The sequence below is a fragment of the Kogia breviceps genome, chromosome 4, assembly GCF_026419965.1.
Source record: "Kogia breviceps isolate mKogBre1 chromosome 4, mKogBre1 haplotype 1, whole genome shotgun sequence".
Lineage (NCBI taxonomy): Eukaryota > Metazoa > Chordata > Mammalia > Artiodactyla > Physeteridae > Kogia > Kogia breviceps.
In genome coordinates this window covers 146,576,059-146,599,841 of record NC_081313.1, presented here as the reverse complement: position 1 = coordinate 146,599,841, position 23,783 = coordinate 146,576,059, and the positions used below count along the sequence as shown (strand labels likewise).

Below are 23,783 nucleotides of genomic sequence, written 5' to 3'. Positions count from 1 at the left end.
ACGTGCTGCCTTCTGTGAACATCACCATCAGCTGAAACGCACGAGAAAAATGCGAGGGAAGCGGCCACTCTCACGGGTGAGAGTGGTGGGGGCACACACACTGGGCAGCCGCTCCAACAGCAATAGGACGCAGGCGCCCACTGTCTCAGGGGCTCCCTGGGAGGCCTCGTGGGGCAGCTCGAGGGACTGAGGATGGGAGAGAGCAGCAGGGGTGGGCGTCAAAAGGAATGCAGTCGGGAGAAGGGAGAGATGGAGACAGTGGATAGTGACTATGGGAACTCTGGCAATTTTCATTTTCAAAATTATTTTTTGAGATGTCATTCACCTGCCATAAAATTCACCTTCTGAAACTGCAAATTCAGTGTCATTTCGTACATTCACAAGCCTATGCAACCATCAGCGTCATCTAACCCATCACGTTTTCATCACCCGAAAAAGAAGCCCCCGTAACCATCAGCAGGCCCTCTTCATCCCCTCCTCCTTCAGTCCCTGCAACCATTCATTTGCTTTCTGTCACTACGGTTTTGCTTTTTCTGGACATTTCATGAAATAATACACATATGACCACTGTGTTTGGCTTCTTTCCCTTAACATAATGTTTTCAAGTTCGTCCATGTCGTAGCATGTGTCAGTACTTCATTCCTTTTAATGACTGTATATTTCACATATACACCCCATTTAAAAAATCCATTCCTGCACTGATGGGCATTTGGGGTTTTTTCCCTAATGATCTCCATTTGTTGAGAGTTTATTCTGTGCCAGGCAGCACCAGGCTAAGTTACTGACCTTATTTCACAGATAAAGAGGCTTGGAGAGTGTGAAGAGTTTGCCCAGGATTAAGAGCTAGCAATTTGGGGAACTGGGGTTTGAACTCAGCGAACTTCAGAGGTAACAGATTCACATGACAGAACATTAGAAAAGGTACATACACAAGACAATTCAATGAAAAGTCACCCTTTTTCCCACTTTCCCCAGCCACACGTTTCCCTCCTCAGAGATATCTGCTTTTGTTGTGCTGTGGATCCTTCCAGAGAAATATTTATACCCCAACATGTATGTATCACAATTGATTGACTAATCTGTCCCACTGATTTTAAATGTCACTTTTATGGTATAATAGATTCTTACACCTATTTATATTACTCTTTTCAGAGCTGTCCTATTTTTGCCTGTTTTATGTTTGCCATTTCTATAAAATTCTTTTTATCTTCTTTTTGATTAATTTTTTTTTCCTTTTCTTGTTTGTTTCTCTTAAGGCATTATCCATTATGTTCTTTCACTCATATTATTTTATTTAATTTATTTAATTAATTTATTTGTTTAGTTTTTGTGGTGTCAGGTATTAGGTGCAGCACGCAGGCTCTTCGTTGCAGTGCATGGGGTCTTACCTGTGCCTCGTGGGTTCTCTAGTTGTGGCGCATGGGCTCCAGAGCATGTCGGCTCAGTAGTTACGGCGTGCGGGCTTACTTGCCCTGCAGCATGTGGGATGTCAGTTCCCCAACCAGGAATCCAACATGTATTCCCTGCACTGGAAGACAGATTTTTAACCACTGGACAACCCGGGAAGTACCCACTCTTGTATTATTTTAAATGTAGTCTTCATTTCTGAATTATTTTTCTTTTATTTTGAATTCTGTCCTGAGTTCTATCATCTTACCTAATTCTGGTTTATGCTGTTCTTTCATCTTTTTTTATTATGGTAAAATACACATAAAACAAAATGTAGTATTTCAACCATTTTCAAGTATACAATTCAGTGCCATTAAATACATTCACAGTGCTGTGCAAACATCACCACTCTCCAAATTCAAAATAATTATGTCAAAAAAGATTGAGCAGAACCTCAGAAAGATGGAGGCAGCCGCACAGTCTCTGAATCTCTCCAAACCCTGACATGAAAGAAGATCAACTAAAACCAAACACCCATAGGTGGCATTTATCAGCATTTACCATTTCCAGAACTTTTTCACCATCCCCAACAGGGACTCTACAGCCATTAAACAATAACTTCCCATTCCCTCCTCAATCCATGTTCTTTCAACTTTTGCATTCTTTTTCCTAACATCTTTTAAAAGCCCACTGTGAAATACCAGGTTACAGTTTTGATCTGGTTTGTGGACCTGTCTTTTCCAACTTGATTTTATTGTCTGAAGAGATGCTACTCTGCTCCTTATTCTCTTTTTTCTTTCACTACGTCTGTACGGGATTTGATCCCAATCCTTTCCTCTTATTGATTTTTGGATGAAAAAAGTTTTAAAGCACTTTGAAACAGAGGTGTGAGGCCATGTGGAAACACGTTCTTCATGGCTGTTCCATCAATGCGTCAGTTACACTGTTTTGGAATAACTGTTTTCCAGGAGGCACATACCAGTGGGCTTTATCATTGGACAGAGTGCAGAGAAAGGACCCCACGGAAGCTGACCACCTTAGCAAAAATGATTTAGTTATGATTTCACCCAAGATTGCTCACAAATCAGCCTGGGAAACTCAATGAACCAGAGACAAGGTATAATGCTGTCTCTCCTTCTCTCTGCCTCAGCTCTCAAGGATTGGTCACCTACATGTTAGCAGTAATTATTATTTGGTTTCTGTTCATAATTACCATCAGAAGACACAGCACTTATGGGCCCAATTACACATCCCAGCTACACACCATTCTTCTTCACTGTGGCTTCCTGTCCACCAGCAGGAACTTGATTTATATTTGTTCTCCCTTCACCACAGCCCAGGAATTTTTGTGACTGACTCTCAGTCTCACCAGAATCTGTAGCTCTCACTCTGCCCCAACATCCCACCCCATCATTTGCTCCCTGAAGTGTACTCTAGAAACTTAGGTAAACTGGATATTTTAACATTGTTCACCATCTCTTGTGAAACCAAAAGAAGAGCAGCTTTCTTATGGAATGACGCAGAGCTTGTCAGGATAAAACACCAGTCTGCACGAGAAAGGGAAGAAGAGAATGATGGAAATACTTTCTGGAAAACTATTTTACATGATGCTTTGTTTGTTCCTGGTAAATAAATTGAAATCTTCTAAATGTTCAAACAAAACCTAAACCACTAAATTCAATAATACAGGAATATAACTTTTTAAAAAAATTTCTTTGGCTGCACAGCATGTGGGATCTTAGCTCCCCATCTAGGGATTGAACCCACGCCTGCTGCACTGGAAGTGCAGAGTCTGAAGCACTGGACTACCAGGGAAGTCCCAGGAATAAATCTTTTAAAGGAGAAGTTATAAATCCCTTGCTTATATGAACTGGAGATTTTTAGTAAGAAGTCATGTATTTTAAATGATTTGGAGCTTTAAAGAAAAGAAGGAAGGAAGGAAGAAAGAAAAAGGGACTTCCTTGGTGGTGCAGTGGATATAATATCAAAACTCAGTAAATTAATTTTAAAAATTTATAAAAGAAAAACAAGCTGAAATCCACTGACTAATTATTCAGGCTGTTATATCTCGCTATTTCCAGATACATTCCTTTATAAACTTTTGGTAAAAGGTTATGCTATGTCAGGACAAATGAATTACAAACTTTTCTCTTTTTCCAAAATTTGAGAAATTCCCCTACACTTCTACCTTCATATTTTATAAAAAGGGAAAAGTAGTGACAACCCTGATACTTACATTCAATTGCATCATCTGGCCACATGCCTTCTACATCAATCAAATATCTACAAAACAACAAAGTTCAAGCCATTTGTAAATAAAAAGAAAAGAAAATCAAGTTTTTGCAAAAATGGTCCAATTTCGCTTTACAAATATAGATATAAAAATCCTAAGAAAATATCAGCACATCTAATCAATAATTATTAAAGAATGATATATACCATGACTACAAAAAGGCTTTATTCCAAGGATGCAAGGATAATGCAACTTTAGAAAATCTATTAATATAATTATTTACATTAATACAACAATTTAATTAATAAATGAAAGAGAATAAAATACAGGACCAAACTGGCAGATGTTAAAAAGTTATCTGATAACATACAACAGTCAGTTTCAGTCAAAATGCTTTGTACACTCAAAACAGGAGACTTAATATGACAGAGTATTCATCACGAACCAACAAATAACAAAAGACAAATTAGGATCAATATTAACATCATATCTAAAAAACCCTATCTAACCAACCACAGGAGCCAGAAGCTTAGGAATCACCGTCACTGACAGCTATTTCTCCCTCACCCTCACCGTCAACCCACCCCCAGTGCTAACAATGATACTGCCTACATATCTCTAGCATCTGTCCACATCTTTCCACCAAAATGACCACCATACCCTGGTCCAAGCCACCATTATGCCCAATTTCTACAAAAGTCTCCTAACTTGTTTCCTCGCTTCCACTCTTTCTCCCCGCAGTGTATTCTCCACTCGGTAGCAAAACGACAGGTTGAAAGTGCAATTGGGTATGTTCCACACACTCACCTTCCACAAGAAAGTTCAATGGTTTTCTATTCCTCTTAAAGTCTGAAACCTTAAACATAAGCCTGCACGATCAAGCTCCTACCCACACTTGCAGCTCCATCATCATGACATGCTCCCCCAACAGCCCCACCTTCCCGGCCAGTTCCTCCCACACAGCATATGCTTTCCTCTTATAGGGTCTTGTGCTATTCCTTATGCTCAGAAATCTCTCCCCAACATCCCTATCTGGTTAATACCTACTCATCCTTCAGATATCAGCTGAAACATCCCTGAATAAACCTTCTCTAAACTCCATGATGAGATCAAATGCTTCCTAAAATATGCTCTCATGGTACCATGTCCCTCTCCTTGGCACTTGTCAGAGTTGTAATTCGACATGCAGAGTATGATTCTTGACTATCTATTCCCTCTCTGCACTGTTAGAATTCACAAAGGGCAGGTCAAGTCTCTTCACTCACAAAATTTCACAAGTCGTTTTGCTAGCACCCAGCACAGTGCTTAACATAACAGATGCTCAATAAGTATTTCCTGCATGAACAACCATAAATTGGTACAGGGTAGCAACATCCACAAAAGGCATAAGGGCATAAACTCTTTGATGCAGAAGTCCAATTCTGAGTGAAGTTAACTGAGACAAAGCATATATATTCAAAGATGTTCACACAGGAATATTCATTACTTGGACGTTTTATAACATCAAAAACTTCTGACTTTTATATGTTCATCAATAAGCAAAGGAACAATGTAGCCTTAAAAAAATAAACAAATGAGACCTAATGAAACTTAAAAGCTTTTGCACAGCAAAGGGAACTATAAACAAGACCACAAGACAACCCTCAGAATAGGAGAAAATATTTGCAAATGAATCAACAAAGGATTAATCTCCCAAATATATAAATAGGTCATGCAGCTCACTATTAAAAAAACAAACAACCCAATCAAAAAATGGGCAGAAGACCTAAATAGACATTTCTCCAAAGAAGACGTACAGATGGCCAAGAGGCACATGAAAAGCTGCTCAACATCACTCATTATTAAAGTAATGCAAATCAAAACTACAATGAGGTATCACCTCACACCGGTTAGAATGGGCATCATCAGAAAATCTACAAACAACAAATGTTGGAGAGGGTGTGAGGAAAGGGAACCCTCTTGCACTGCTGGTGGGAATGTAAACTGATACAGCCACTATGGAGAACAGTATGGAGGTTACTTAAAAACTAAAAATAGAATTACCATATGATCCAGCAATCCCACTACTGGGCATATACCCAGAGAAAACCATAATTCAAAAAGACACATGCACCCCAATGTTCATTGCAGCACTATTCACAATAGCTAGGTCATGGAAGCAACCTAAATGCCCATCGACAGATGAAAGGACAAAGAAGATGTGGTACATATACACAATGGAATATTACTCAGCGATAAAAAAAGAACGAAATTGGGGCTTCCCTGGTGGCGCAGTGGTTGAGAATCCGCCTGCCGATGCAGGGGACACGGGTTCGTGCCCCAGTCTGGGAGGATCCCTGATGCACAGAGCGGCTGGGCCTGTGAGCCATGGCCGCTGAGTCTGTGCGTCCGGAGCCTGTGCTCCGCAACGGGAGAGGCCACAACAGTGAGAGGCCCGCATACCACAAAAAAAAAAGGAACGAAATTGGGTCATTTGTAGAGACGTGGATGGACCTAGAGACTGTCATACAGAGTGAAGTAAGTCAGAAAGAGAAAAACAAATATTGTATATTAATGCATATATGTGGAATCTAGAAAAATGGTACAGGTGAACAGGTTTGCAAGGCAGAAAAGAGACACAGATGTAGAGAACAAACGTATGGACACCAAGGGGGGAAAGTGGGGCAGGAAGGTGGTCGGTGGTGGTGAGATGAAATGGAAGATTGGGATTCACATATATACACTAATATGTATAAAATAGATAACTAATAAGAACCTGGGGCTTCTCTGGTGGCGCAGTGGTTGAGAATCCGCCTGCCGATGCAGAGGACACGGGTTCGTGCCCCGGTCCGGGAAGATCCCACATGCCGTGGAGTAGCTGGGCCCTTGAGCAATGGCCACTGAGCGTGCGCGTCTGGAGCCTGTGCTCTGCAACGGGACAGGCCACAACAGTGAGAGGCCCGAGTACCGCAAAAAAAAGAACCTGCTGTATAAAAAATAAATAAGTTTTAAAAATTCAAAAATAAATAAATAAAATTAATTAGTTAATTAATTATTTTTAAAAAAGAATGAGGTTGGAAGACTGTCAAAACAGCACACAACAGATCACACACTCAAGCCCCGGAAGATGGGGAACTGCCTTAATTCCCCCACTTCGGATCACATCTCCATGCCTCACAAGTCTCAGTCTGACTGGGCTAGCTTTGGCAAGGTGACGGAGCTGGATCAGGAGCCGCTGCTGCCATATCTGGATCAAGTTCCAGTTTTGGTCTATCATCCAACACCTAGCCAGACATGCCCAGCCACTCAGCTGAGAGGAACAAATTAGGATAGCTCAAAGAATAGGCCTCATACAGCATCAGCCTGAAGGAGTTTATGACCCTGGAAGAAATGGATCAGAAGAAAGGATCCAGGGGACTTCCCTGGTGGTGCAGTGGGTAAAGACTCCACACTCCCAAGCAGGGGGCCCGGGTTCATTCCCTGGTCAGGGAACTAGATCCCACAGGCATGCCGCAACTAAGAGTTTGCATGCCACAACTAAGGAGCCCACCGGCTGCAAATAAGACATGGTGCAAACAAATAAATTAATTAACTAAATAAAACAAATATTTTTTTAAAAGATCTGGGAGTGTGGGATCTGTATGATGGACTTTGTTTATGCAAACCCAATTTGATTACTGCTGTGTATGCAGATCACCTGGGCTGTACAGGTGACTGGCTGATGAGACCCTTCACGTGCCCCTCCTGCATGGAGACAGTTGATGCAGCACTGCTTCTGTCCTACGAGACTAAGTGAGCCAGTGTCTCTCACCCGACTTCAAGTGAACCATCATTTTTGGTGGTTTTGATCTTTTGTTGTTGAGCCCAAGGAGCCACGGATTGGGAATTAAGATCATGCATAAAACTGTCCTAAAAACTCCTAAACAGCTGCAGATGTTGGGGAAAAGTATGTGATCTTTTAGAAATTTAGGGGCAAAAGTAGGATGCTATTTTTATGTAAAGCCTTCACCCAGTGTTTAAAAATATAATTGTATTTAGATCTTGTTATTGCTCCAGTACATAGGAATTGTGTAAAGTGTTATAGCAGCTACATATGTTTCACTCGTGTGTGGAAGATTACGATAAAGATAGTGGTTGTTTTTCCTAAGTGAGATAACTTTCTTCTTCCCCCTACCCAAATTCTTTTCTGAAGTTACTGGCATTTGGGTCAAGGTTTTATTTAAAGCTACATTTTATAACACTGGCACAAAAAAACTAGTTTTAAGCTTGTTTGCATAGTTCTTTTTTTTTAGAATAAACATAGAGCATTTATTTTTTACTTTATAGGAACTCCACAAGTTAAGGTCCCATTGTTCTTTGGCTGTGATTGTTGTTACTATTGAGGTTGCTGTTTTCTGTCTTTGCTGGTCCTTTCTAATCTACCATTTGCCATTATTGGCATATGATCATCTCAGGGTCACAAGATGGCTGCTGTAAAACCAAGAATCATATTCTCAAAAAACAAGGAGTGAGCAGAAAAAGAGTCTGAATACTCATTTTCCAAATGCATATTATTTATCTTTTTTCAGAGAAAAATATCATTCTCATAAGAACAATAACAGCCTTCCCCTAATTACTCATTTGCCAAAACAGATTGATATGACCATTCATAAGACAACTCATAGCAAAGAGGGATAGGATAATGATTGTCTCAGCCTAACAAGGATTTATCCACTGAAGCTGAATGCTTCACTCCTCAAAAAATCATAAAGTTCTATGAGCAGGGAAGAACTACTAAGGGACTGTTAAGTAAACCATTCAGAACTGTTTGTCTAAGACCATATGATTCTTTTTTTCCATTGGAAATGGAATTCATTGCCTTAGGTCTTCCTAAATAGTATTCTCTTACTGTTGGGGCTGGCTCTGTGCTTGAAAACCAGTTTATTTATAACCTGTTACAAGTGCGATATCCACTGGCAGTTAAGAAAGGCAGAATTCAAAGTGATCTCCTAGCTTGTAAGCAAACCGAGATTCATTGTCCCTCTTCTCATGAAAAAAATGAGTTAATGTTGTCGAGAAACCACCTCTAGTAAATTGGGGTTTAACATTACCCTTTCTTATGTGTTTCATCTAATCATTTTGGTTGTTAATATGGTGATAATTAAAAGTCAAGGTAAATTTTCAACATTAAGAATTCTGATTTATTGAGCTTGAATTATGCCACCATGCTTATGTAAAAATGAAAGAGGCACCATGGTTAAACTGAGAAAAGTTTCTCAGTTGTAAGAATTTTGACTTATTCTTTCCTGTGACCTCCTTCCCTGTTGTCTTGAACCACAGCAAAAGGATACTGCATGTCTTCTTATTGTAGTGCTGAGCTTACTGAAGTCATATACAACACATCTCAGTCTCTGTTTCTTGGAAGGAAAGTCCTGCTAGTTGACTGACAATTCTAAGCAGGGAGAATGAAGATAAATGTGTTTCATGTTTTGCACACAAATGCAGAATTTGTATAATCACGACTTCACAGTTGTGACCTCAAAAAAGAAGGAATTTCTCCTTTATATTTTTCTTGCAATTTAGGTAAGAATACTCCGAATCTCTAAGCTTCTGAAGTGTTAGAAGTAGAGATGGTCTAGGAAAGATGGAGTTGTAATGTTTTACCCATTTAGCATGTGTGTATTTTTCCTTATGTACTCGAAGGTGACATATTTGTTCAGCTCAGTGATACTACAGCTAAAAAAATCATTCATTACTACAAGGAGAAGCAATCTCAACCTAACTAATCAGAAGTGTTTCTTATTATTTTATATTGAGTTGAATATTTGACTCTTAACACTTTCCTACATACAAAACACAAGTCTCTTGAAGGGTTCTTCATAAGTTCATTATACAAGAATTTAGTATGTCATAAGCACTTAAAGGTTTGACATTTAACTGTTAATTAATTTATATCCAACTACATAAAGCAAATTTGGAGGGAAAAATAATAATAAATAAATAAGAATGATGTCTCCAAATATTTTCCTAGGAAGATGTCCACCATATATTAAATTATACACCAAAATATCTGAATACTATACCATTCAATCACATGTACAGTCAGTTCTGTATATCCAACGGTTCCATATCCTGCAGATATGGAAGGCCAATTATACTGCACCATTTTACATACGGGAGGTGAGCATCCGAGGATTTTGGTATCCATGGGGAGTCCTAAAACCAATCCTCCTGCAGATACCAAGGGAATATCGTATATGCTTACATCTGCATTTTTACATCTGAAAAAATATGTGCTAAATTATTACTGGTGGCAACCTCTGAGTAGGGCGCAAAATTGCCTTCCACTTCATACATTTCTCTGACTGCAGTTTTTGCATTCAGCTTACATTAGCTTACATTACTATTGTAAACAGAACAATTTAAACATGGTCTGCCTCTTGGGGTTGGCAACTCACCTGCAGATGAGGTAGCCAGTCCTGTTTAAACCATGGGTACAGTGGACACCCATAAGTCTGTCTATAAAACAGGTGTCCCTGATCACCTACCACATGCCCTCACCTCTTCCTCTCATTTTGTTATTTTCCAATGAATTTAGCACCACTTGACACTCCATATATTTACTTATTTATGTATCTCTCTCCCCCACTAGAACGTAAAGTACGTAAGGGCAAGAACTTTGTTCTTTTCCTACTTCCTAGAACAATGCCTTCAACTTAGAAGGTGTTATACAAATATTTGCTGAAAATGAATGTATGAATTCTTTGCCCTTTCACACTACCCTCTAGTCAAACCAGAGGCTGCCCCTCCAGAGCACACGTTCAAGCCCTGTGCCTTCTGTACCTGTTCCCAATACCTGGGTTGTCCTTTCCTCATTCTGGCAAAATCCTCTTCCCCCAAGCCCAGCTCAAATGATGTCTCCTCGGTCAGGCCTTCCTCGATTTTTCCTCTATTTTCCTGCTGCACTTGATTCTTTTATGATAAGTAACCCATTTATAGTCACTACATGTTTACCTTCATAGATAACTGCAAGTTGCTTCTGAACAAAGACTTCTAGTCACCTCTGTATCCACGTGCCCTAACAACAAACCTATAAGGCTCTCGGTGTTTACTAAAACAATTTATTTTCTGAGTCTCTACCAATTCTAGGGAGTGGATACTAGAGTCTCCTCCTCTTTATCAGTGAGCCTGGCATCTGTGGGAGGGGCTTATAGGAGAGGAAGCTACCAACAGATCATAACTAAGGTCCTGAGACTGCAATGGCAGAGAGCATGGTGAAGTTAGCCCACTGCATGCAGAACACCCACAGACGAGTCAGCATATGCAATGGACTACACTTGGTATAACATGTGAACAATCAAGGTTTACAAACGTGTTCTCAGGCACTCGTAAGGATCTTCTAGCCCATGCGGAACAGACAGAACACACACAAACGAGCCTGGAGGAAGTAAGAAGGCCAGCAGCTGCACCCTAACATCCTAAGGGGTAACATTTCTGTGACTACAGTTTACACAAATCAGATAATTGGCCTCCTTTCTTGACACCCTGGTTATCACAGGCAAGGACAAGCCTCTCAAGTTTTAAAGCTAAAGTACAGGGAAGATCTGTGTATAGGTCTTAAGATGTTTAAGAGCTAGTACCTGCATTAAGCAACCAGGTTACAGAATGAAAATTTATCTTGAAATTCCAGTGTCTCCTTCTCTCTCTCAACTCCTATCCCCTATCTTCCCACCTCCGTCTCTATTCCTTCTCCCCTACTCCCTGTTTTATGTATATATGTGCATCATTTTATATATACACGGAATATGTAGTGTCTGTCAGGTTTATTTAATAAAGTGCACACTCCTCAGGCTAAATTTAGAAAGAGGACAAGATGAACACCTTCTCCTGTGGGTCACTGGTGTTCCACAGACGAAAGGTTCCTCAGTCTGAAAACACGGCAAATACCATGTTCCTTCTGACAGTTAGATGCTAGAAAAAGGCAGGCAGATCCTTACAATTCAGACGCTATTAAGACCTACTAACAACAGAGTAGATCTTAAAGCAGAAACAAGAAAACACCAGCCTTTGAAGCTCTTCCTTTCTGAAGATACGTACAAGAGGTGGCAGTGTTCTCCCTCACTTGCACCCAAAGGGTAAAAGCAGCAAAAATATCTTAAACACATATGATAACGAAGCCACTCTTCTGGTCCACTCTCTTTTGTTTTGCTTCTAGGGATGTGTCCCACGCTGAACCTTTGCTTTTTCTTTTCTCTTTTATATACGCTAAGAACCTGAGAGGCTTAACCTTTTCTTCCACATCTCAACCAATAAATAGGACAAAAGAACATTTTTATCTTTTTATATATTTTCCATTCAAATTTTTTAAAAAGAGGTAAGTAAGCTACTTCAGTTCATACTTCTCACACAAATCACCTTCCAAACTATACTAAGTTGTTTGTGACCATAAACAGGAAAAACACCATACCCTATCAGCACCTTCAGACATTTCCACCTTAATGTTACCAAACACAACAGGCCTAAATGTCAGAACTATTAAAAATGTTAAAAATCCCCAACCCCACTCAAAATGCATACCAAAGTTCAGGTAAAGGAAAAAAAAACAGAAACAACTCACCATTATCTTTATTTTCTTTCAAAAACCCATTAACAGCACATGGGAATTTAAAAATAGTGTCATCATCTGGCACCTGATGCCCAATTGTACAAATTCTTAAATAACGAATAGTTTCTGGTAAGTCCTATAAGGCAAAACCATGAAAATATGTATTACTTCATTTGTCAGGAAAGAATAAAAATTTAATTAGAGAAGGCAGAATATAAACCAAGAGAGTACATTAAACTTAGTATGTCAGTCATTCTGATGAGAGCCATTTTTTCCAAAGCTGCTTTAACCAGTAACTATCACCTGATTTTCATTAAAACTGCAGAATGGACAGTTACTAGGCATGCAAAAGGAAAAGCAAATCTATGTGAATGAATGCACATGTAACTCAAAAGGATATAAAGAGTTCCACCTACATTTATGTTCTATCTTATATTTCAAGGGCCACAAAGCGGCTGTGATTTAAGTAGAATAGTAGAATAGAGTCAGAAGAACTTGGATTCGAAATAGGAAATAGAGCAAATTTCAGGCATTGTTGAGAACTGGTATTCTCGGGGTGGGAGAAAGTAGACTATCAATAGAAGACAGAAAAGGATAAGTGAAAATTCTGTAGTTCTGAATTTAAATGGAAAGTAGCAGTATGTACCTATGACATATTTTATATTAAAAACAAACATACATATCTCCCAGCTCTGACCACTGAAAAAGTCTAGAAACAACTGATGTCATATCAAAAGGACTCAGCAGTCACTGAGAAGCTCCAACTAGCCAAAAACAGGGCCTCATTCAGAATAATAACTGTAATGGAGTCCACGGTGATATGAATAAATACATTTAAAAAGATTGGTCACCACTGGAGGATATTTGTGAATCAACTCATTATTTTGAAAACTGCTAAATAAAAGAAGAGGGCTTCCCTGGTGGTGCAGTGGTTGAGAGTCCACCTGCTGATGCAGGGGACACGGGTTCGTGCCCCGGTCCAGGAAGATCCCACATGCCGCGGAACGACTAGACCCCGTGAGCCATGGCCTCTGAGCCTGCGCGTCGGGAGCCTGTGCTCCGCAACGGGAGGGGCCACCACGGTGAGAGGCCTGCGTACTGGAAAAAAAAAAAAAGAGGGAATTATGCCTCTACAACTGGGCAACCAAGTAGTTGATGAACGGAATCTTCTCCTGATAGAAATATACCCAGCTAATAAGTGAAAAAAGAACAACAGAATTCACCAGTTTTTGAAGCCTCAACTGAATGAATGGATGGAGGTATGAATCATCTGTGACTGCTAATATCACAGAAAGAGACAATTATATGTCTCCATGGAAGAACACATCACCACCTATGAAACTGTCTTGCCAGAACAAAACATGCAAGCTTCATTCTGATCAACGACCAATTTACAGGAAATAAAAGGATGGAAGGTTATGTTAACAACACATGGAATGTAATCATCAAAATCTAGATGGGACAAATTACCTGGTTTCTTTAAAGATAAAATTCAAGGAGGAAAAAAAAAAGTGAGAGAGACATGGAGGGAGAACCTATAGATTAACTAAGACCTCAGAGACCTAACAATCAACGGCAAAGTGAGGACCTTATTTGGATCTAATTCAAAATTCTTAAAAACAACTTTTTATGACATTTAGGAGACAACTGCAAATTTGAGCACTCACTGGGTATGTAATATTAAAAATGATATTAAGGAATACAAGTCCTATATTTTAAATATACATACCAAAAATGTATAGGTGTAATTACATGTTGTCTTGGAGCTGCTTCAAGATACTATGGAATAGGGTGAAATAGGTGGGGGTATAGATAAAATGTGACAGCCATCAGTTGATAAATATTAAAGCTGGATGAGTTCATGGGTATACAAGGAACATTCACAGTATTTTGTATACTTTTGTAGATGTTTAAAATTTGTGATCATTGTTTAAAAACAAGATGACCCTGTAGAAAACAGTTTGGAAGTGGCTCAAAGGTTGAACGTAGAGCTACCATATGATACAACAACTCTGCTACTACCTACACTGCATATCTAAGAGAACTGAAAGCAGGGATTTGAACAAATATCTGTACACCAATGATCATAGCAGGCTGATTCACAATAATTACACGGTGGCAACAACCCAAGTGTCAATCAACCAATGAATAACAAACTACATTATACACACAGTGGGATTTATTACGCCAAAAAAGGAATGGCGTTTTGTTCCATGCTATAAGATGGATGAACCTTGAAGACACTAGGTTTAGTGAAATAAGCCAGACATAGAAGGACAAATATTATAGATTCCACTTACACGAGGTACCTAGAACAGGCAAATTCATAGAGACAGAAAATGGAATAGAGGTTACCAAGGGCTGGTGGGAGGAGAAACGGGGTGCTTACTGTTTGATGGTTACAGAGTTTTTGTTGAGGATGATGTAAAAGTTTTGGTTATACACGGTGGTGATGGTTACACAACACTGTGACTGTAGTTAATGCCACTGAACTGCATATTTATAAATGGTTAAAATAAATAGGATTTACGTATATTTTACCACAATAAAAATAGAGGAATAACTGAGTTGAAATTTCAATTCTTCCTTTTCTGAGAGTCAGTTTCGTCGTCTGTAAAATTAGTAACTGTAGTTGTCTATCCTCTGAGCTTAGTGCAGAGTAAGCACTCAGTAGGAGATATCAGTACTACTTCCACTTCAACAGCAAAGGATTCTTGTGAAGATTAGCGAAGTCAATGGATATGAAACAACTTTCTAAATGGCAAACTGCTATACAAATATTAACAAACATTAGGTGTTACTGTCTCCCAAGGCCATGGAACAGGTCAGAAGAAGGATAATTCTTTGGCACTGGTATGTCCTACATGGGCCAAGAGAATATATGGGTTTCTGTACTGTATCAGAAGGTATTAGGAAAAGAAAGCATAAAACTTAGAGAACAATTGTCTTTTACTGTGATGCTTAAACATGCTCAGGCTACTGCTGAAAATAAGTGCTAAAGACATAATGGACATACCTTTCTTTCCTTTCAGGCTACTACTATTCTTACTAAAATTTACTTCATTTTCAAAATATAGAACATGGAAGCTTATAGAATTTCTTAAGCACATCTAGAGTCTACTGCCAAATACGATAGTTCAATCCATATCTTTCATCTCATTTTGAAACAGGAATTAGAAATGTGTATTTAAGGAAACCACTAGCTTCCTGTTTTGAACCCATGAAAGAAGAACAGGATTCACCTTAGCATAAGATGATAAGTACTGAATTACTATGAATTATTACAGTATCAGAAAGAAGGTCATTTTCAATTACGGGTTCCATTTACTTCTGGCTTATAATAGCGGCAATTATATGTTAAGTCAATAATCAGCCCAAGTTCTTCATTCTGTTCTTGGAGTTTGTTAAAAAAGATCCAAGCGGGAAAAACATTTTGGAGCAAGATTCATTTCAAAACTGTCAGAAAGAATAAAATAAGAAAGAACATGTGTTTAAAATCCTTTATTATATTATCCATTTATTCAAACCCTGTGATGCTAACATATGAGATTCCAAGTAAAGTTTCCTGCTCTGGAATTTACAAGCGATATTACAATCCTTTCTTCCAGAGAGATTAGACACAAGAAAATAAGCTCACTTCTAGACATTTACTTCTATGTTTGTTTATTTCATGTTGGTCTCCTAACCAGACTGTAAACTCCCAGAAGGCAGGGACCACATCAATTTTGCCTACCACTGTATCGCCAGCTCCAAGCAGAGTGCCTGTAAATAGACACATAAACACTTCTTGAATATCCACCTATATGAAGGATGGCTTTCACTGCTAAATATTCTTTTATGTATTTGCCTTATATATGTACTCTGTTCCATTGATCTGTTTGGTTATTCAAGTGCCAGCAACACACTTTTCTTTTTAAATTAGTAGACTACTTTTAGAGCACTTTGAGATTCACAGCAAAACTGAGTAAAAAGCACACAGTTCCCACTTATACCCTCTCTCCTTCACCCCACACAGCCTTCCCCATTATCGACGTGCCATACCAGTGTGCTTCATTTCTTAGAATTCGTGAACCAACACTGACACGTCATTATCAATCAAAGTCCATAGTTTATTGCATTCATGGTACAAGTACCTGACTATTTCTTTATTTCTAGTATAGTCATCCCCAAACATTTACATACTGAGATACATATTACTTTCTTATAAAGTATTTTCTTCTTTATTTATAGTTAGGGCATTCCATTGGGTTTTTTTTTACACTAAATACAAAAGTAGGCTGTATTTATCTATGAATTCCATTTCTGGATAGTAAAGGAGGTATTAAAAAGTATTTGCTATAAAAAGGGAAAATGGACTACGACAGGGTTGAGAGCCAGGGCTCTATATGGTGAATTCAGATTTCTGGAAGCATACGGTATTAACTTTCGCTTACCTTTTTTAAAGGAACTTTGAAAGCAATGCAACGAGTTCCAGGGCATCCACTGTCCAACTGGAAGATACTCTTTCCACCTAATAATATAGTTTTTGTTAGGCAAATTTTATCTTAGGCTGTCTCCCTGCATAGGATGATCGCGCCTTGAAAATGGATATCATATCCCTCTATACTAGGTCTCTCTCCTCTTTCTGCTTTGCATTTTGCTGCTCCACTTATTCAACCCCCCCCCCAGTAATAACCTATACTTCCCTTGTTCCTGTTTTCCCATCATGAAAACAGATAAAAGGCAACTAAACAATGCAAAGGTCTCAACAAATAAGGGATATCTAAAACCAGAGACGCCCACAACTTCTGTATCCCTGATAAAACCTAGCCCGCTGTTGACTACTAAGGTATCATGAATACACGCGTGTTGACTGAAATAGTTTAAACTCAATTCTTCCACTTCCCAGTTTATTTTTAGTCCTCATACAAAACCTAATAACAAAATTCCTTAATGCTAGGAATCACAGTGAAAACTAATATCTGAAGTGACTTCTGTAAGATGAGTTAGAACTAAGGTTAATTCAGTGTGTCTGAAGCATAGAAAGTGAGGACAAAAGTGGCACAAGATGGGGCTAGAGAAGCAGAGAAGATTCTAGACCACGCAGAGACTTGAAGGCCAACAGTTGGTTTTCTATTCTCAAAACAATGTTTTGGAGCGATGGTTATGAGCAATGCTCCAACTTGCTGTTAAGGTTTCTTTTGTGAAGAACGGACTGGAAGGAAACAAGAAATATGGACGCTAGTTAGGACCTAATTGCAACCGACAGGCAAGTTCAGTATTAGATGTTGAGGAAGAGTTGACAGATTCAAAAGAAATTCAGGAGATAAACTGAAGCGGGCTTTATGGGGTATGACATGGAGGAAAGGAAGGTCTTAGGGAATTAAAGGGTTTACTGCACACATGAGCAAAGTCTCCAAATGAATCATTTGAACGTACAGAGGTAGATCTCTCAAATGACACCGGTTAGGAAGCAACAGTACGCCCTTTATAATTCCTAGAGACAACACAGATCAACTGTTTTGATGGAAAATTCGGCGGTACCGGTGCGTTTTTTCACTCAAACTTACTTCCAGTTCCTCTTACTCACATTTTCTGTGCCAAAACAACACAGCTTGAGGAATTGAAGGGGATTCTATTTTGGTAATTAAGGAGTGTCCGCAACACTGACAGTCCCATCTTCAAAAGCAGTCCCTCTGCATTTTACCCGAGGAGCAATGACTAGAGCCTCCCTTTTAAAACGATGGGGGCAAATCAGAACATCACACACTGTCGCTTTCAGCTACTGTGAACTGAGCCGCGCGCGAGACGACCAAAATCCCCTAGCACAGCACGGACGCGGACGGGGCAGCGCGCGGGGCCAACAGTGACAGGAGACAGCACAAGAGACGAAGCCCAGGCCCTGGGGCTCTGAGCTCTACACGCAACGCCCACGGGCCAAGGCGTATTACCTTTCCGGGATGTCCTTTCCGCCCTTCCTCTTGGCCGATGAACGTCCGGCCGGAAAAGCCGCGATCCTGACTCCAGCGCTCACGGGCATGATGCCACTGGCTCATGTGACCCCCCAAGATGCCGCCCACCCAACGCCACGAATGACAAAGCCGCCAACCCGGCGACCCGGGTGCCAGAACAAGGCCCCGAACCACAGGTGCCTAGGCACAAACACGCAGCTCGCGGACCGCCTTCTACTGCGCATGCGCCACTGCCAGTCGCGATGACGTCATCACACCGGCCGACTGAGACGTTTGATTAGTAGAGGACTCGGACGCCTGCAATTCCCTGCTAAGCCGGAGGATGGCAGGAGAGGTCTATTAGTTCGTGTGTGTATCCTTCGGAATTCCAGTCATAAGGGACATGGAAAGTTGTCCCACTCTCCCAGATTCTTGTGTGGTTCTTTCAGATATTTCTCAAGTGCTTACATTCACACTTGTCGTATCTTGTATGTAAGTATTTGTACGTAATGGATATCCTGTATTTTATAGAAGAGCAGCATCCTATACATAGTCTACAATCTGTCTTGGATAGTGATTTTCCCAGTCAATTTATGTGTACATCCATTCTATTCTCTTTAATAGCTGCGTAACATTACATAATTTACATGGCCAGTCCAACATTCATGGACTTTTAGTTGTTTTCAGTTGGGGGTTTTTTGTTTGTTTCTGTCCTCTGTTACAGATAGGCTGCAACGTGAACATCTTTATACATGTATATAGCTATATATAAATTTCTAGACATAGAATTTCTGGAATGAAAGAGATGCAAACATAAAATATTGAAAGATTTTCAATCAATCTAATCTGCCTAATCAACATTCGAAAATATTCTATCAACTTATACTCCACTCACAGTGAAACATTTATTGGGTTCCTATTATGTGCCTGGTAGCATTCAGGAGGTTGACAGTATGTATTTACGTTTTACACAATACCAAAAAATGCCTGAGAGAGACAAGAGTGGAGCTAACGTATAACATTTGCTCACAGTATCAGGCATAGTGATCTGTACCCCTTAGAAAAACTATGAATCCTGCCACAAGTGGAACAGCAAAGAACAGCATGTCCTACAGTAGGGTCTGAAGGTATAATAGCATACTAAATTCCATTGTTATTTATAATAGGAAATGTTTTCTGTTAGTTTTACTTTTTAGTTTCTAATTTCTGAAAGTATCATACATACACTGTTAGTAACCTTCACAACCATTTGAGCTGGGTAAACGGAGTCAGGAAGGTCACAATTATTGAATGAGTGAATGAATGAGTAAGAAGGTCACTAGCTTCAACGTATCTGGGACAGTCATCGTCTAACCAAGTTTCAATCCACAAGCATTTATTTACAATTCTGAAAACTTCCACATAATTACAAATGGGACAATATTAGTAAATTACTATTTGAATAAAGAAAAGATACATGTCAGCTCAACAGAGTTTACAAACTTACAATTAGGCACATTCAATTTGGTGCTAAGTCATATAATATTCTTTTGCAATTTATGAAAAATATCCAATAGGCACGTACTGGCCAAAAAGTACAGATGATACAAATATCTACACACATGACAATGTACAAATTGTGACATAAATCTCTTAGAAACTAGAAAATCTATGTGGGTCTTATAGCCAGCTTGCTAAAAGGTACAGGCTTTGCAGAGGAACGCCAAAAAATCCAGACCTGGCCATAACAGGGTTTCCAGAAAGTATGGGAACTAGCAAAGTGAAGGCCTCTGGATGGGAGTAGGTCCAACATGAGATAAAACAATGCCTTCATGGGTATGTAGTATGCTGGGATGGAAAATATAGGAGCAAAGGATATTTGGAGAATCAGACAGCTAAGTATTTGACACTAACCAAATCTACCAGTATCTGAGAGGGCCTCAGGAACCATGCAAAGGTTTGAGGGATTCCAGTATTTAAATCAATCACAATGTCACAATCGGAAGAATTCAGGAGAGCCTCAGGGGTAGATGAACTGGGAATGTTACACCAAGACAGGTCTCGGTTAACCTGATGGGTTCAAAATGCAGGAAGTGGGTATACGGGACAAGACAATACCCTAAGTATCAGAATCAAGGTTTAGGTCAGGGTAGGGCCTGATGTTCCTAAGTGTTGAAATAGAGCTCTTTAGTTTCTTCCTCCTACATGTAAGATTCTTTTAGAGGTTAAGATGATGCTGAGCCTGCAAGCTAAAGTTAAATGGCTGGAACTAGGGAGAGAAAATAGGTTACATAGGCTCGGAACCAGCAAAAACTTAACTAAGGGTTTGCCTAAATCGAATTGAATGTTGGAACTGAATATTTTAACAGGTCAACATTTTACTGATACCAAAATGTGTCTTACCACGCTTCCCCCAATCTCACACCACCCACTCTAACCTGCAGTAGCTATGGGTCCCTTGATTTCCATGGAAGTAGAGAGAAATGAGATACTGATCTGGCTTGCAGGTATTTAGTAAGTTGTTAGCCTCACATCACATACTAGTATCATGTAAGTACCACCATGGGAAGGGAATTTGATTAGTATAACTTTTAACCTCCCTGCTCTTATATTCACTGACACTGGCTAGGTGAGGTGACCGACTTGACGGGCAAAGTTGGGGAGAATAACTGGCCATGCTTTGCTAAGGTCTTCTCTCCTTCATCTTGGGAGTGAGTCTGGTGATAGGAGACAAAAGTTCTCTGCTCCACTGTGGACACGCCCCTCTCACATGGGTTTGCCTGGAACCAACTTGCTGCAACAAAGTGGGTAAGTCTGGATAATTCTAGAATTCAGTTGACAGACTCACTTGGCTGTCTCATGAAACCCCCTTTTCCCACATGGGCTCTAACAGTCAAAAGTGACATAGTGTGTGGGCTCCAGTGCAAACTGAAAATAGAGCGCCTCTTGTTCAAACTGCAAACAAAAAGTGTTGTTGAAAGTATTTGCACTGGGGTGCATAGTGTACTCCCCAAATTCATGTTCACCTGGAACCTGTGAATGTGCCCAAGTAAAGTCTCTTTTCAGATAGAATCGAGATAAGATGACATCATGCTAGATTAGGGTGAGCCCTAAATGGGTTCTGTGGGTTGTTCTCTCTTCTCTTTTTCATATATGTCATCTTTTTCAGCAGAAGTCTTTGGCTAATATTGGGAAGTAACACGAGTAAGAAAGGATATGATAAGATTCCTTGGACATTCTTGTTTCTTAAAACACAACTGCTTTCTTTCTGTGTTAGCAGTAAGTTCAGATTCAAATGGAAAGCATGGCCTCGCGGAGCTGTTAACACCTTCACTTAGTCTTGGATGTGACCAGTAGCACAGAATTCTGGTGGAACTCAGTAAGACTCCAAATGGGTACCAAATAAGCATGTCATGGAAAGCACACCATAAGCAGGGTAAAAACTAGATGTGAATACGGCAGCAGGAATTGTGGTAGACACACACATATTGCACATGTCTCCTCTGCTCATGGGTATATTTTATTCTCCCGTAAACTTTACTTACAAAACGTAAGTTCAAAGATAAAATCATCAAGAATTTCAAGACAGAAATAGCAGAGCATGAAACCAAGCATGCGTGGGGCCCTCCTGAGCATGGTTCATGCCAGAATTGATCAACTGGTAAAAGAGCCCAGGCTCTGAGATACCCACACCATGTCAGTGACAGATGTCCAAGCTACAGATATTGAAGGATCCCTCAATGCCACCCAGGCACTGAAAGCCCTGTCACTGAGACTGAACCAAAATGTAAATGTAGGAGGAAAATTTATGGACTTTTAGGACTTTGGATTTTTAACCCACAATAACAAGGACACTTCATTTCCAAAGAAAGTGTGAGGTCTTCAAGCTTGCTTTGGTTATGGAGGGTCCTTTGTGGTTACATATCAAGTTTGGAGTCGTTTCTTTTATTTCTGCAAAAAATAGGGGATTTTGATAGGCATAGCATTAAATCTGTAGGTAGCTTTGTGTAATATGGACATTTAAACAATAGTTCATGAACATGGGATGTCCTTCCATTGATTTATGTCTTCCTTAATTTCTTTCAATAACGCTGTGGTTTTCAGTGTACAAGTCTATCATGTCTTTGGTTAAGCTTCTTCCTAAGTATTTTATTCTTTTTGATGCTATTGTACATGGAATTGTTCTCCTAATTTCTTTTTCGGATGGTTCATTGCTAATGTGCAGAAATGCAAGTGATGAGTATATGTTGATTTCATATTCTGCAAACAAACTTTGCTAAGTTGTTTTATTAGTTCTAATAAATTTTTGTGAAATATTTAGCATTTTCTACATCTTTTTCAATAGTTTCCCTTTCAGCCTAAGTGTACCCTTAAATCTAGGGGACATTTTGACCCTCATCTTAGGCTTTCATCTTAATTCTCAACTTCTTCAGAGTCTTACTTGGTTAGTGTTCTCCTTATTGTTTGCCACTTTGGAGAATCCAACATAATGTTCTACTCAAGGTGAGACCTCTTTTCTCTTCCACCTCTGAACCTGAATATCACTTATTACTTACTTCATTCTCTTAGAACTTAGCATTCCAAGTTTAAATGGTGATCTTTCTTAAAGGAGGTCCATATGCTCACCGAATTCAAGACCTCTGGTGAGTTGTGTCAAGTGTGTAGGAATCATATTAACTTGTTGGCTGTTAGCCCCCCTGGAAACATTTCTAAAGTGGCATTTGAGCTTGATATTCAGGTTTATTGGACACCGCATTAAAGAGTTTAACAGAATAAGAGTAGGCTGGTCTTTCCTAAAGCAGAGTTTATCCAAAGGTGACCTTGTAGCCACCTGCATCAGGCTCATCCTCGTTGAGTCATGGAGTGCCCTCAGCCCCCCTAAACTGTAAACTCCTTATAGACAAGAATTATGTTTTATAGCTCTTGTTCCCCTTCCCTATACCTAAACATGCCTGGAATAGAAGATGCCTCTACCAACAGGTGTTGCTTTATTTTAAACTACATTAAGTACACATGTATATGTTCATTTCCCTCTGGGAAAGGAGGCTACATTCCACAGCATTCAAATATCAAGCCTTTAAACTTCCTTGAACCCATAGATATATAAATAGTTGCATAACTATCTTCCCTCGATACTACTTTAAGATGATCAAATCAAAGTATGGTCATTAATTGTTCTTAACTGCAAACAGATAATAAGCAAAGTGAAAGGAACCTCTTCCACCAAAGTAAAGGCCAAAGTTCAAAAAGTCAAATTAATATGGGATTTGTTACTATTCTAAATTCTAAAGAACACTGACAAGAAATATCACAGTGCTGGTTGCTATTATCATCTTTTCATTTTCCATTGCAGTTGTTTATATTATCTTCATGGGATTTCACTGAAGTTATCAAGGTTTCTTAAGAGTCAAATTAAAAATCAAAATCCCTTGAAATGCCAATACAAAGAAAAATGAGTCAGAACGTGAAAAAATGTTTTAGAAAAGCTGTCAACATATATTCTGTGCTCATTTCTCTTTTTGAGAGGAGTTCCATCTTATTCACAACCACATGTACAATAGACTGAATAAAACACAACCCCATCACTCAATGGTGATTAAAAAAATGGAAAGACAAGCTGGTTCCAGAAAATTCCTCTATTTATTCCTAGTATCTTGTTCATCTGGCCAGAGAGCATTTTGAATTATTC

The 23,783-nt window shown here is 39.4% G+C and overlaps 2 pseudogenes; one reads left to right on the top strand and one right to left on the bottom strand.

The window, feature by feature from the left end:
- LOC131755466 (RNA/RNP complex-1-interacting phosphatase-like) overlaps window positions 1-23,783 on the bottom strand; it is a 572,095-nt pseudogene that overhangs the window by 420,453 nt on the left and 127,859 nt on the right.
- LOC136794025 (RING finger protein 11-like) lies at window positions 6,729-7,397 on the top strand (annotated as a pseudogene).